The sequence below is a fragment of the Anopheles ziemanni genome (genome assembly GCF_943734765.1).
Source record: "Anopheles ziemanni chromosome X unlocalized genomic scaffold, idAnoZiCoDA_A2_x.2 X_unloc_19, whole genome shotgun sequence".
Lineage (NCBI taxonomy): Eukaryota > Metazoa > Arthropoda > Insecta > Diptera > Culicidae > Anopheles > Anopheles ziemanni.
Window position 1 is genome coordinate 366,850 of NW_026689784.1, and position 12,728 is coordinate 379,577.

General features: G+C 39.6%; 1 non-coding gene across 1 annotated transcript; it reads right to left on the bottom strand.

Annotated features, from left to right (window-relative positions):
- Positions 1-12,106: 12,106 nt before the first annotated feature.
- LOC131291902 (5.8S ribosomal RNA) lies at positions 12,107-12,261 on the bottom strand. Its single transcript, XR_009189640.1, has one exon. It is a non-coding gene; the product is annotated as a 5.8S ribosomal RNA (ribosomal RNA).
- Positions 12,262-12,728: the final 467 nt, after the last annotated feature.

Genomic DNA, 12,728 nt, shown 5'->3' on the forward strand with positions numbered 1-12,728 from the left:
TAACATATGAATTTCTATGAATTTATGAAAAATCGACTAGGTCCGAGATGCCTTTAAGTAGGGATGCTGTATTGAGATGGGAGATGTAGGAGATCAAGATTCATCTCCATGCAGCATCCCATTTATCTCCCAGCATCCTAACATATGAATTTCTTAGAATTTATGAAAAATCGACTAAGTCCGAGATGCCTTTAAGTAGGGATGCTGTATTAAGATGGGAGATGAAGAAGATCAAGATTCATCTCCATGCAGCATCCCATTCATCTCCCAGCATCCTAACATATGAATTTCTATGAATTTATGAAAAATCGACTAAGTCCGAGATGCCTTTAAGTAGGGATGCTGTATTGAGATGGGAGATGTAGGAGATCAAGATTCATCTCCATGCAGCATCCCATTCATCTCCCAGCATCCTAACATATGAATTTCTTAGAATTTATGAAAAATCGACTAAGTCCGAGAAGCCTTTAAGTAGGGATGCTGTATTAAGATGGGAGATGAAGAAGATCAAGATTCATCTCCATGCAGCATCCCATTCATCTCGCAGCATCCTAACATATGAATTTCTATGAATTTATGAAAAATCGACTAAGTCCGAGATGCCTTGAAGTAGGGATGCTGTATTGAGATGGGAGATGTAGGAGATCAAGATTCATCTCCATGCAGCATCCCATTCATCTCGCAGCATCCTAACATATGTTTTTCTTAGAATTTATGAAAAATCGACTAAGTCCGAGATGGCTTTAAGTAGGGATGCTGTATTAAGATGGGAGATGAAGAAGATCAAGATTCATCTCCATGCAGCATCCCATTCATCTCCCAGCATCCTAACATATGAATTTCTATGAATTTATGAAAAATCGACTAAGTCCGAGATGCCTTTAAGTAGGGATGCTGTATTGAGATGGGAGATGTAGGAGATCAAGATTCATCTCCATGCAGCATCCCATTCATCTCGCAGCATCCTAACATATGTTTTTCTTAGAATTTATGAAAAATCGACTAAGTCCGAGATGGCTTTAAGTAGGGATGCTGTATTGAGATGAGAGATGTAGGAGATCAAGATTCATCTCCATGCAGCATCCCATTCATCTCGCAGCATCCTAACATATGAATTTCTATGAATTTATGAAAAATCGACTAAGTCCGAGATGCCTTTAAGTAGGGATGCTGTATTGAGATGGGAGATGTAGGAGATCAAGATTCATCTCCATGCAGCATCCCATTCATCTCCCAGCATCCTAACATATGAATTTCTTAGAATTTATGAAAAATCGACTAAGTCCGAGATGCCTTTAAGTAGGGATGCTGTATTAAGATGGGAGATGAAGAAGGTCAAGATTGATCTCCATGCAGCATCTCATTCATCTCCCAGCATCCTAACATATGAATTTCTATGAATTTATGAAAAATCGACTAAGTCCGAGATGCCTTTAAGTAGGGATGCTGTATTGAGACGGGAGATGTAGGAGATCAATATTCATCTGCATGCAGCATCCCATTCATCTCGCAGCATCCTAACATATGAATTTCTATGAATTTATGAAAAATCGACTAAGTCCGAGATGCCTTCAAGTAGGGATGCTGTATTAAGATGGGAGATGAAGAAGATCAAGATTCATCTCCATGCAGCATCCCATTCATCTCCCAGCATCCTAACATATGAATTTCTATGAATTTATGAAAAATCGACTAAGTCCGAGATGCCGTTAAGTAGGGATACTGTATTGAGATGAGAGATGTAGGAGATCAAGATTCATCTCCATGCAGCATCCCATTCATCTCGCAGCATCCTAACATATGAATTACTATGAATTTATGAAAAATCGACTAAGTCCGAGATGGCTTTAAGTAGGGATGCTGTATTGAGATGAGAGATGTAGGAGATCAAGATTCATCTCCATGCAGCATCCCATTCATCTCGCAGCATCCTTACATATGAATTTCTATGAATTTATGAAAAATCGACTAAGTCCGAGATGCCTTTAAGTAGGGATGCTGTATTAAGATGGGAGATGAAGAAGATCAAGATTCATCTCCATGCAGCATCTCATTCATCTCCCAGCATCCTAACATATGTTTTTCTTAGAATTTATGAAAAATCGACTAAGTCCGAGATGCATTTAAGTAGGGATGCTGTATTAAGATGGGAGATGTAGGAGATCAAGATTTATCTCCATGCAGCATCCCATTCATCTCCCAGCATCCTAACATATGAATTTCTTAGAATTTATGAAAAATCGACTAAGTCCGAAATGCCTTTAAGTAGGGATGCTGTATTAGGATGGGAGATGAAGAAGATCAAGATTCATCTCCATGCAGCATCCCATTTATCTCGCAGCATCCTAACATATGAATTTCTATGAATTTATGAAAAATCGACTAAGTCCGAGATGCCTTTAAGTAGGGATGCTGTATTAAGATGGGAGATGAAGAAGATCAAGATTCATCTCCATGCAGCATCTCATTCATCTCCCAGCATCCTAACATATGTTTTTCTTAGAATTTATGAAAAATCGACTAAGTCCGAGATGCATTTAAGTAGGGATGCTGTATTAAGATGGGAGATGTAGGAGATCAAGATTTATCTCCATGCAGCATCCCATTCATCTCCCAGCATCCTAACATATGAATTTCTTAGAATTTATGAAAAATCGACTAAGTCCGAAATGCCTTTAAGTAGGGATGCTGTATTAGGATGGGAGATGAAGAAGATCAAGATTCATCTCCATGCAGCATCCCATTTATCTCGCAGCATCCTAACATATGAATTTCTATGAATTTATGAAAAATCGACTAAGTCCGAGATGCCTTCAAGTAGGGATGCTGTATTAAGATGGGAGATGAAGAAGATCAAGATTCATCTCCATGCAGCATCCCATTCATCTCCCAGCATCCTAACATATGAATTTCTATGAATTTATGAAAAATCGACTAAGTCCGAGATGCCTTTAAGTAGGGATGCTGTATTGAGATGAGAGATGTAGGAGATCAAGATTCATCTCCATGCAGCATCCCATTCATCTCGCAGCATCCTAACATATGAATTTCTATTAATTTATGAAAAATCGACTAAGTCCGAGATGCCTTTAAGTAGGGATGCTGTATTGAGACGGGAGATGTAGGAGATCAATATTCATCTGCATGCAGCATCCCATTCATCTCGCAGCATCCTAACATATGAATTTCTATGAATTTATGAAAAATCGACTAAGTCCGAGATGCCTTTAAGTAGGGATGCTGTATTGAGATGAGAGATGTAGGAGATCAAGATTCATCTCCATGCAGCATCCCATTCATCTCGCAGCATCCTAACATATGAATTTCTATTAATTTATGAAAAATCGACTAAGTCCGAGATGCCTTTAAGTAGGGATGCTGTATTGAGACGGGAGATGTAGGAGATCAATATTCATCTGCATGCAGCATCCCATTCATCTCGCAGCATCCTAACATATGAATTACTATGAATTTATGAAAAATCGACTAAGTCCGAGATGGCTTTAAGTAGGGATGCTGTATTGAGATGAGAGATGTAGGAGATCAAGATTCATCTCCATGCAGCATCCCATTCATCTCGCAGCATCCTTACATATGAATTTCTATGAATTTATGAAAAATCGACTAAGTCCGAGATGCCTTTAAGTAGGGATGCTGTATTAAGATGGGAGATGAAGAAGATCAAGATTCATCTCCATGCAGCATCTCATTCATCTCCCAGCATCCTAACATATGTTTTTCTTAGAATTTATGAAAAATCGACTAAGTCCGAGATGCATTTAAGTAGGGATGCTGTATTAAGATGGGAGATGTAGGAGATCAAGATTTATCTCCATGCAGCATCCCATTCATCTCCCAGCATCCTAACATATGAATTTCTTAGAATTTATGAAAAATCGACTAAGTCCGAAATGCCTTTAAGTAGGGATGCTGTATTAGGATGGGAGATGAAGAAGATCAAGATTCATCTCCATGCAGCATCCCATTTATCTCGCAGCATCCTAACATATGAATTTCTATGAATTTATGAAAAATCGACTAAGTCCGAGATGCCTTCAAGTAGGGATGCTGTATTAAGATGGGAGATGAAGAAGATCAAGATTCATCTCCATGCAGCATCCCATTCATCTCCCAGCATCCTAACATATGAATTTCTATGAATTTATGAAAAATCGACTAAGTCCGAGATGCCTTTAAGTAGGGATGCTGTATTGAGATGAGAGATGTAGGAGATCAAGATTCATCTCCATGCAGCATCCCATTCATCTCGCAGCATCCTAACATATGAATTTCTATTAATTTATGAAAAATCGACTAAGTCCGAGATGCCTTTAAGTAGGGATGCTGTATTGAGACGGGAGATGTAGGAGATCAATATTCATCTGCATGCAGCATCCCATTCATCTCGCAGCATCCTAACATATGAATTTCTATGAGTTTATGAAAAATCGACTAAGTCCGAGATGCCTTTAAGTAGGGATGCTGTATTGAGACGGGAGATGTAGGAGATCAATATTCATCTGTATGCAGCATCCCATTCATCTCGCAGCATCCTAACATATGTTTTTCTTAGAATTTATGAAAAATCGACTAAGTCCGAGATGCATTTAAGTAGGGATGCTGTATTAAGATGGGAGATGAAGAAGATCAAGATTCATCTCCATGCAGCATCCCATTCATCTCGCAGCATCCTAACATATGTTTTTCTTAGAATTTATGAAAAATCGACTAAGTCCGAGATGCATTTAAGTAGGGATGCTGTATTAAGATGGGAGATGAAGTAGATCAAGATTCATCTCCATGCAGCATCCCATTCATCTCGCAGCATCCTAACATATGAATTTCTATGAATTTATGAAAAATCGACTAAGTCCGAGATGCCTTAAAGTAGGGATGCTGTATTGAGACGGGAGATGTAGGAGATCAATATTCATCTGCATGCAGCATCCCATTCATCTCGCAGCATCCTAACATATGATTTTCTATGAATTTATGAAAAATCGACTAAGTCCGAGATGCCTTTAAGTAGGGATGCTGTATTGAGATGGGAGATGTAGGAGATCAAGATTCATCTCCATGCAGCATCCCATTCATCTCCCAGCATCCTAACATATGAATTTCTTAGAATTTATGAAAAATCGACTAAGTCCGAGATGGCTTTAAGTAGGGATGCTGTATTAAGATGGGAGATGTAGGAGATCAAGATTCATCTCCATGCAGCATCCCATTCATCTCCCAGCATCCTAACATATGAATTTCTATGAATTTATGAAAAATCGACTAAGTCCGAGATGCCTTTAAGGAGGGATGCTGTATTGAGATGGAAGATGTAGGAGATCAAGATTCATCTCAATTCAGCATCCCATTCATCTCGCAGCATCCTTACATATGAATTTCTATGAATTTATGAAAAATCGACTAAGTCCGAGATGCCTTTAAGTAGGGATGCTGTATTGAGATGGGAGATGAACAAGATCAAGATTCATCTCCATGCAGCATCCCATTCATCTCGCAGCATCCTAACATATTTTTTTCTAAGAATTTATGAAAAATCGACTAAGTCCGAGGTGCCCTTAAGCAGGGATGCTGTATTAAGATGGGAGATGAAGAAGATCAAGATTCATCTCCATGCAGCATCCCGGACATCATCTCGCAGCATCCTAACATATGAATTTCTTGGAATTTATGAAAAATCGACTAAGTCCGAGATGCCTTTAAGTAGGGATGCTGTATTAAGATGGGAGATGAAGAAGATCAAGAATCATCTCCATGCAGCATCCCATTCATCTCGCAACATCCTAACATATGTTTTTCTTAGAAATTATGAAAAATCGACTAAGTCCGAGATGCCTTTAAGTAGGGATGCTGTTTTCAGATGGAATATGAAGAAGATCAAGATTCATCTCCATGCAGCATCCCATTCATCTCGCAGCATCCTAACATATATTTTTCTTAGAATATATGAAAAATCGACTAAGTCCGAGATGCCTTTAGGTAGGGTTGCTGTATTAAGATGGGAGATGAAGAAGATCAAGATTCATCTCCATGCAGCATCCCATCCATCTCCCAGCATCCTAACATATGTTTTTCTTAGAATTTATGAAAAATCGACTAAGTCCGAGATGCCTTTAAGTAGGGATGCTGTATTGAGATGAGAGATGAAGAAGATCAAGATTCATCTCCATGCAGCATCCCGGACATCATCTCGCAGCATCCTAACATATGTTTTTCTTAGAATTTATGAAAAATCGACTAAGTCCGAGATGCATTTAAGTAGGGATGCTGTATTAAGATGGGAGATGAAGAAGATCAAGATTCATCTCCATGCAGCATCCCATTTATCTCGCAGCATCCTAACATATGAATTTCTATGAATTTATGAAAAATCGACTAAGTCCGAGATGCCTTTAAGTAGGGATGCTGTATTGAGATGGGAGATGTAGGAGATCCAGATTCATCTCCATGCAGCATCCCATTCATCTCCCAGCATCCTAACATATGAATTTCTTAGAATTTATGAAAAATCGACTAAGTCCGAGATGCCTTCAAGTAGGGATGCTGTATTAAGATGGGAGATGAAGAAGATCAAGATTCATCTCCATGCAGCATCCCATTCATCTCCCAGCATCCTAACATATGAATTTCTATGAATTTATGAAAAATCGACTAAGTCCGAGATGCCTTTAAGTAGGGATGCTGTATTGAGATGGGAGATGAAGGAGATCAAGATTCATCTCCATGCAGCATCCCATTCATCTCCCAGCATCCTAACATATGAATTTCTATGAATTTATGAAAAATCGACTAAGTCCGAGATGCCTTTAAGTAGGGATGCTGTATTAAGATGGGAGATGAAGAAGATCAAGATTCATCTCCATGCAGCATCCCATTCATCTCGCAGCATCCTAACATATGAATTTCTGTGAATTTATGAAAAATCGACTAAGTCCGAGATGCCTTTAGGTAGGGTTGCTGTATTAAGATGGGAGATGAAGAAGATCAAGATTCATCTCCATGCAGCATCCCATCCATCTCCCAGCATCCTAACATATGTTTTTCTTAGAATTTATGAAAAATCGACTAAGTCCGAGATGCCTTTAAGTAGGGATGCTGTATTGAGATGGGAGATGAACAAGATCAAGATTCATCTCCATGCAGCATCCCATTCATCTCGCAGCATCCTAACATATTTTTTTCTAAGAATTTATGAAAAATCGACTAAGTCCGAGATGCCCTTAAGCAGGGATGCTGTATTAAGATGGGAGGTGAAGAAGATCAAGATTCATCTCCATGCAGCATCCCATTCATCTCGCAGCATCCTAACATATGTTTTTCTTAGAATTTATGAAAAATCGACTCAGTCCGAGATGCCTTCAAGTAGGGATGCTGTATTGCGATGGGAGATGAAGAAGATCAAGATTCATCTCCATGCAGCATCCCATTCATCTCGCAGCATCCTAACATATGTTTTTCTTAGAATTTATGAAAAATCGACTTAGTCCGAGTTGCCCTTAAGTAGGCATGCTGTATTGAGATGGGAGATGTAGAAGATCAAGATTCATCTCCATGCAGCATCCCGTTTATCTCCCAGCTTCCTAACATATGTTTTTCTTAGAATTTATGAAAAATCGACTAAGTCCGAGATGCCTTTAAGTAGGGATGCTGTATTAAGATGGAAGATGAAGAAGATCAAGATTCATCTCCATGCAGCATCCCATTCATCTCGCAGCATCCTAACATATGTTTTTCTTAGAATTTATGAAAAATCGACTAAGTCCGAGATGCCTTTAAGTAGGGATGCTGTATTAAGATGGGAGATGACGAAGATCAAGATTCATCTCCATGCAGCATCCCATTCATCTCGCAGCATCCTAACATATGATTTTCTTAGAATTTATGAAAAATCGACTAAGTCCGAGATGCCTTCAATAAGGGATGCTGTATTGAGATGGGAGATGAAGAAGATCAAGATTCATCTCCATGCAGCATCCCATTCATCTCGCAGCATCCTAACATATGTTTTTCTTAGAATTTATGAAAAATCGACTAAGTCCGAGATGCCTTTAAGTAGGGATGCTGTATTAAGATGGGAGATGACGAAGATCAAGATTCATCTCCATGCAGCATCCCATTCATCTCGCAGCATCCTAACATATGTTTTTCTTAGAATTTATGAAAAATCGACTAAGTCCGAGATGCCTTTAAGTAGGGATGCTGTATTGAGATGGGAGATGAAGAAGATCAAGATTCATCTCCATGCAGCATCCCATTCATCTCGCAGCATCCTAACATATGTTTTTCTTAGAATTTATGAAAAATCGACTAAGTCCGAGATGCCTTTAAGTAGGGATGCTGTATTAAGATGGGAGATGACGAAGATCAAGATTCATCTCCATGCAGCATCCCATTCATCTCGCAGCATCCTAACATATGTTTTTCTTAGAATTTATGAAAAATCGACTAAGTCCGAGATGCCTTTAAGTAGGGATGCTCTTTTAAGATGGGAGATGAAGAAGATCAAGATTCATCTTCATGCAGCATCACATTCATCTCGAAGCATCCTAACATATGTTTTTCTTAGAATTTATGAAAAATCGACTAAGTCCAAGATGCCTTAAAGTAGGGATGCTGTATCAAGATGGGAGATGGAGAAGATCAAGATTCATCTCCATGCAGCATCCCATTCATCTTGCAGCATCCTAACATATGTTTTTCTTAGAATTTATGCAAAATCGACTATGTCCGAGATGCCTTTAAGTAGGGATGCTGTATTAAGATGGGAGATGAAGAAGATCAAGATTCATCTCCATGCAGCATCCCATTCATCTCGCAGCACCCTAACATATGTTTTTCTTAGAATTTATGAAAACTCGACTAAGTCCGAGATGCCTTTAAGTAGGGATGCTGTATTGAGATGGGAGATGGAGAAGATCAAGATTCATCTCCATGCAGCATCCCATTCATCTCCCAGCATCCTAACATATGTTTTTCTTAGAATTTATGAAAAATCGACTAAGTCCGAGATGCCTTTAGGTAGGGATGCTGTATTAAGATGGGAGATGTAGAAGATCAAGATTTATTTCCATCCAGCATCCCATTCATCTCGCAGCATCCTAACATATGTTTTTCTTAGAATTTATGAAAAATCGACTAAGTCCGAGATTCCTTTAAGTAGGGATGCTGCATTAAGATGGGAGATGAAGAAGATCAAGATTCATCTTCATGCAGCATCCCATTCATCTCCCAGCATCTTAACATATGTTTTTCTAAGAATTTATGAAAAATCGACTAAGTCCGAGATGCCTTTAAGTAGGGATGCTGTATTAAGATGGGAGATGAAGAAGATCAAGATTCATCTCCATGCAGCATCCCATTCATCTCGCAGCATCCTAACATATGTTTTTCTAAGAATTTATGAAAAATCGACTAAGTCCGAGATGCCTTCAAGTAGGGATGCTGTATTAAGATGGGAGATGATGAAGATCAAGATCCATCTCCATGCAGCATCCCATTCATCTCCCAGCATCTTAACATATGTTTTTCTAAGAATTTATGAAAAATCGACTAAGTCCGAGATGCCTTTAAGTAGGGATGCTGTATTGAGATGGGAGATGTAGGAGATCAAGATTCATCTCCATGCAGCATCCCATTCATCTCCCAGCATCTTAACATATGTTTTTCTAAGAATTTATGAAAAATCGACTAAGTCCGAGATGCCTTTAAATAGGGATGCTGTATTGAGATGGGGGATGAAGAAGATCAAGATTTATCTCCATGCAGCATCCCATTCATCTCGCAGCATCCTAACATATCAATTTCTTAGAATTCATGAAAAATCGACTTAGTCCGAGATGGCTTTAAGTAGGGATGCTGTATAAAGACTGGAGATGAAGAAGATCAAGATTCATCTCCATGCAGCATTCCATTCATCTCGCAACATCCTAACATATGTTTTTCTTAGAATTTATGAAAAATCGACTAAGTCCGAGATGCCTTTAAGAAGGGATGCTGTATTAAGATGGGAGATGGAGAAGATCAAGATTCATCTCCATGCAGCAACCCATTCATCTCGCAGCATCCTAACATATGTTTTTCTTAGAATTTATGAAAAATCGACTAAGTCCGAGATGCCTTTAAGTAATGATGCTGTATTAAGATGGGAGATGAAGAAGATCAAGATTCATCTCCATGCAGCATCCCATTCATCTCGCAGCATCCTAACATATGTTTTTCTAAGAATTTATGAAAAATCGACTAAGTCCGAGATGCCTTCAAGTAGGGATGCTGTATTAAGATGGGAGATGATGAAGATCAAGATCCATCTCCATGCAGCATCCCATTCATCTCCCAGCATCTTAACATATGTTTTTCTAAGAATTTATGAAAAATCGACTAAGTCCGAGATGCCTTTAAATAGGGATGCTGTATTGAGATGGGGGATGAAGAAGATCAAGATTTATCTCCATGCAGCATCCCATTCATCTCGCAGCATCCTAACATATCAATTTCTTAGAATTCATGAAAAATCGACTTAGTCCGAGATGGCTTTAAGTAGGGATGCTGTATAAAGACTGGAGATGAAGAAGATCAAGATTCATCTCCATGCAGCATTCCATTCATCTCGCAACATCCTAACATATGTTTTTCTTAGAATTTATGAAAAATCGACTAAGTCCGAGATGCCTTTAAGAAGGGATGCTGTATTAAGATGGGAGATGGAGAAGATCAAGATTCATCTCCATGCAGCAACCCATTCATCTCGCAGCATCCTAACATATGTTTTACTTAGAATTTACGAAAAATCGACTAAGTCCGAGATGCCTTTAAGTAGGGATGCTGTATTAAGATGGGAGATGAAGAAGATCAAGATCCATCTCCATGCAGCATCCCATTCATCTCGCAGCATCCTAACATATGTTTTTTTTAGAATTTATGAAAAATCCACTAAGTCCGAGATGCCTTTAAGTAGGGATGCTGTATTAAGATGGGAGATGAAGAAGATCAAGATTCATCTCCATGCAGCATCCCATTCACCTCGCAGCTTCCTTACATATGAATTTCTTAGAATTTATGAAAAATCGACTAAGTCCGAGATGCCTTTAAGCAGGGATGCTGTATTAAGATGGGAGATGAAGAAGATCAAGATTCATCTCCATGCAGCATCCCATTCATCTCGCAGCATCCTAACATATTGTTTTCTTAGAATTTATGAAAAATCGACTAAGTCCGAGATGCCTTTAAGTATTGATGCTGTATTAAGATGGGAGATGCAGAACATCAAGATTCATCTCCATGCAGCATCCCATTCATCTCGCAGCATCCTAACATATGAATTTCTATGAATTTATGAAAAATCGACTAAGTCCGAGATGCCTTTAAGTAGGGATGCTGTATTAAGATGGGAGATGTAGGAGATCAAGATGCATCTCCATGCAGCATCCCATTCATCTCCCAGCATCCTAACATATGTTTTACTTAGAATTTATGAAAAATCGACTAAGTCCGAGATGCCTTTAAGTAGGGATGCTGTATTAAGATGGGAGATGAAGAAGATCAAGATTCATCTTTATGCAGCATCCCATTCATCTCGCAGCATCCTAACATAAGTTTTTCTTAGAATTTATTAAAAATCGACTAAGTCCGAGATGCCTTTGAGTAGGGATGCTGTATTAAGATGGGAGATGAAGAAGATCAAGATTCATCTCCATGCAGCATCCCATTCATCTCGCAGCATCCTAACATATGTTTTTCTTAGAATTTATGAAAAATCGACTAAGTCCGAGATGCCTTTAAGTAGGGATGCTGTATTAAGATGGGAGATGTAGAAGATCAAGATTCATCTCCATGCAGCATCCCATTCATCTCGCAGCATCCTAACATATGTTTTCCTTAGAATTTATGAAAAATCGACTAAGTCCGAGATGCATTTAAGTAGGGATGCTGTATTAAGATGGGAGATGAAGAAGATCAAGATTCATCTCCACGCAGCATCCCATCGGGTTCTTTAATGCTAGCGGGTCGTCGCGACCCTAGTTAACATCATGGTGCACGTCTCGTGACGGGTGTCACGGCGTAGTTAAATGTATGCGATACATTTCTCAAATATAAGCGCTCAGTCATCTGTACATCATGGTAGGTTCCCACGACGTGCAATATGCGTTCAACTTATCAATGTTCATGTGTCCTGCAGTTCACATTATGACGCGCAGTTAGCTGCGGTCTTCATCGATCCATGAGCCGAGTGATCCACTGCCGAGGGTGACTAACTTGCGTAAGCCGCCGCTGTGCGCGTATACCCGTTCCCCGTAGGGAGGAGCAAGCCGCCGCTTAGAGACGAAGCATAAAGTGTCCTCATTCCACATAGGGCAAGCTGGATGAATCCATTTTACCCAGGACGGCCGAAGCGGCGTGGACCAGGGGAGAACTGAACCTTATACTTCACACCACAGTAAGTCTACGTGTCCTCTTCCACATAGGGCAAGCTAGAACTAACTATCTTACCCAGGACTGCCGAAGCAGCGTGGACCAGGGGAGGAACACACTTTTCATGGAAACGTAAGGCATCCATGACTGCCATAACGTAAGCCGCCGCTGTGCGCGTATACCCGTTCCCCGTAGGGAGGAGCAAGCCGCCGCTTAGAGACGAAGCATAAAGTGTCCTCATTCCACATAGGGCAAGCTGGATGAATCCATTTTACCCAGGACGGCCGAAGCGGCGTGGACCAGGG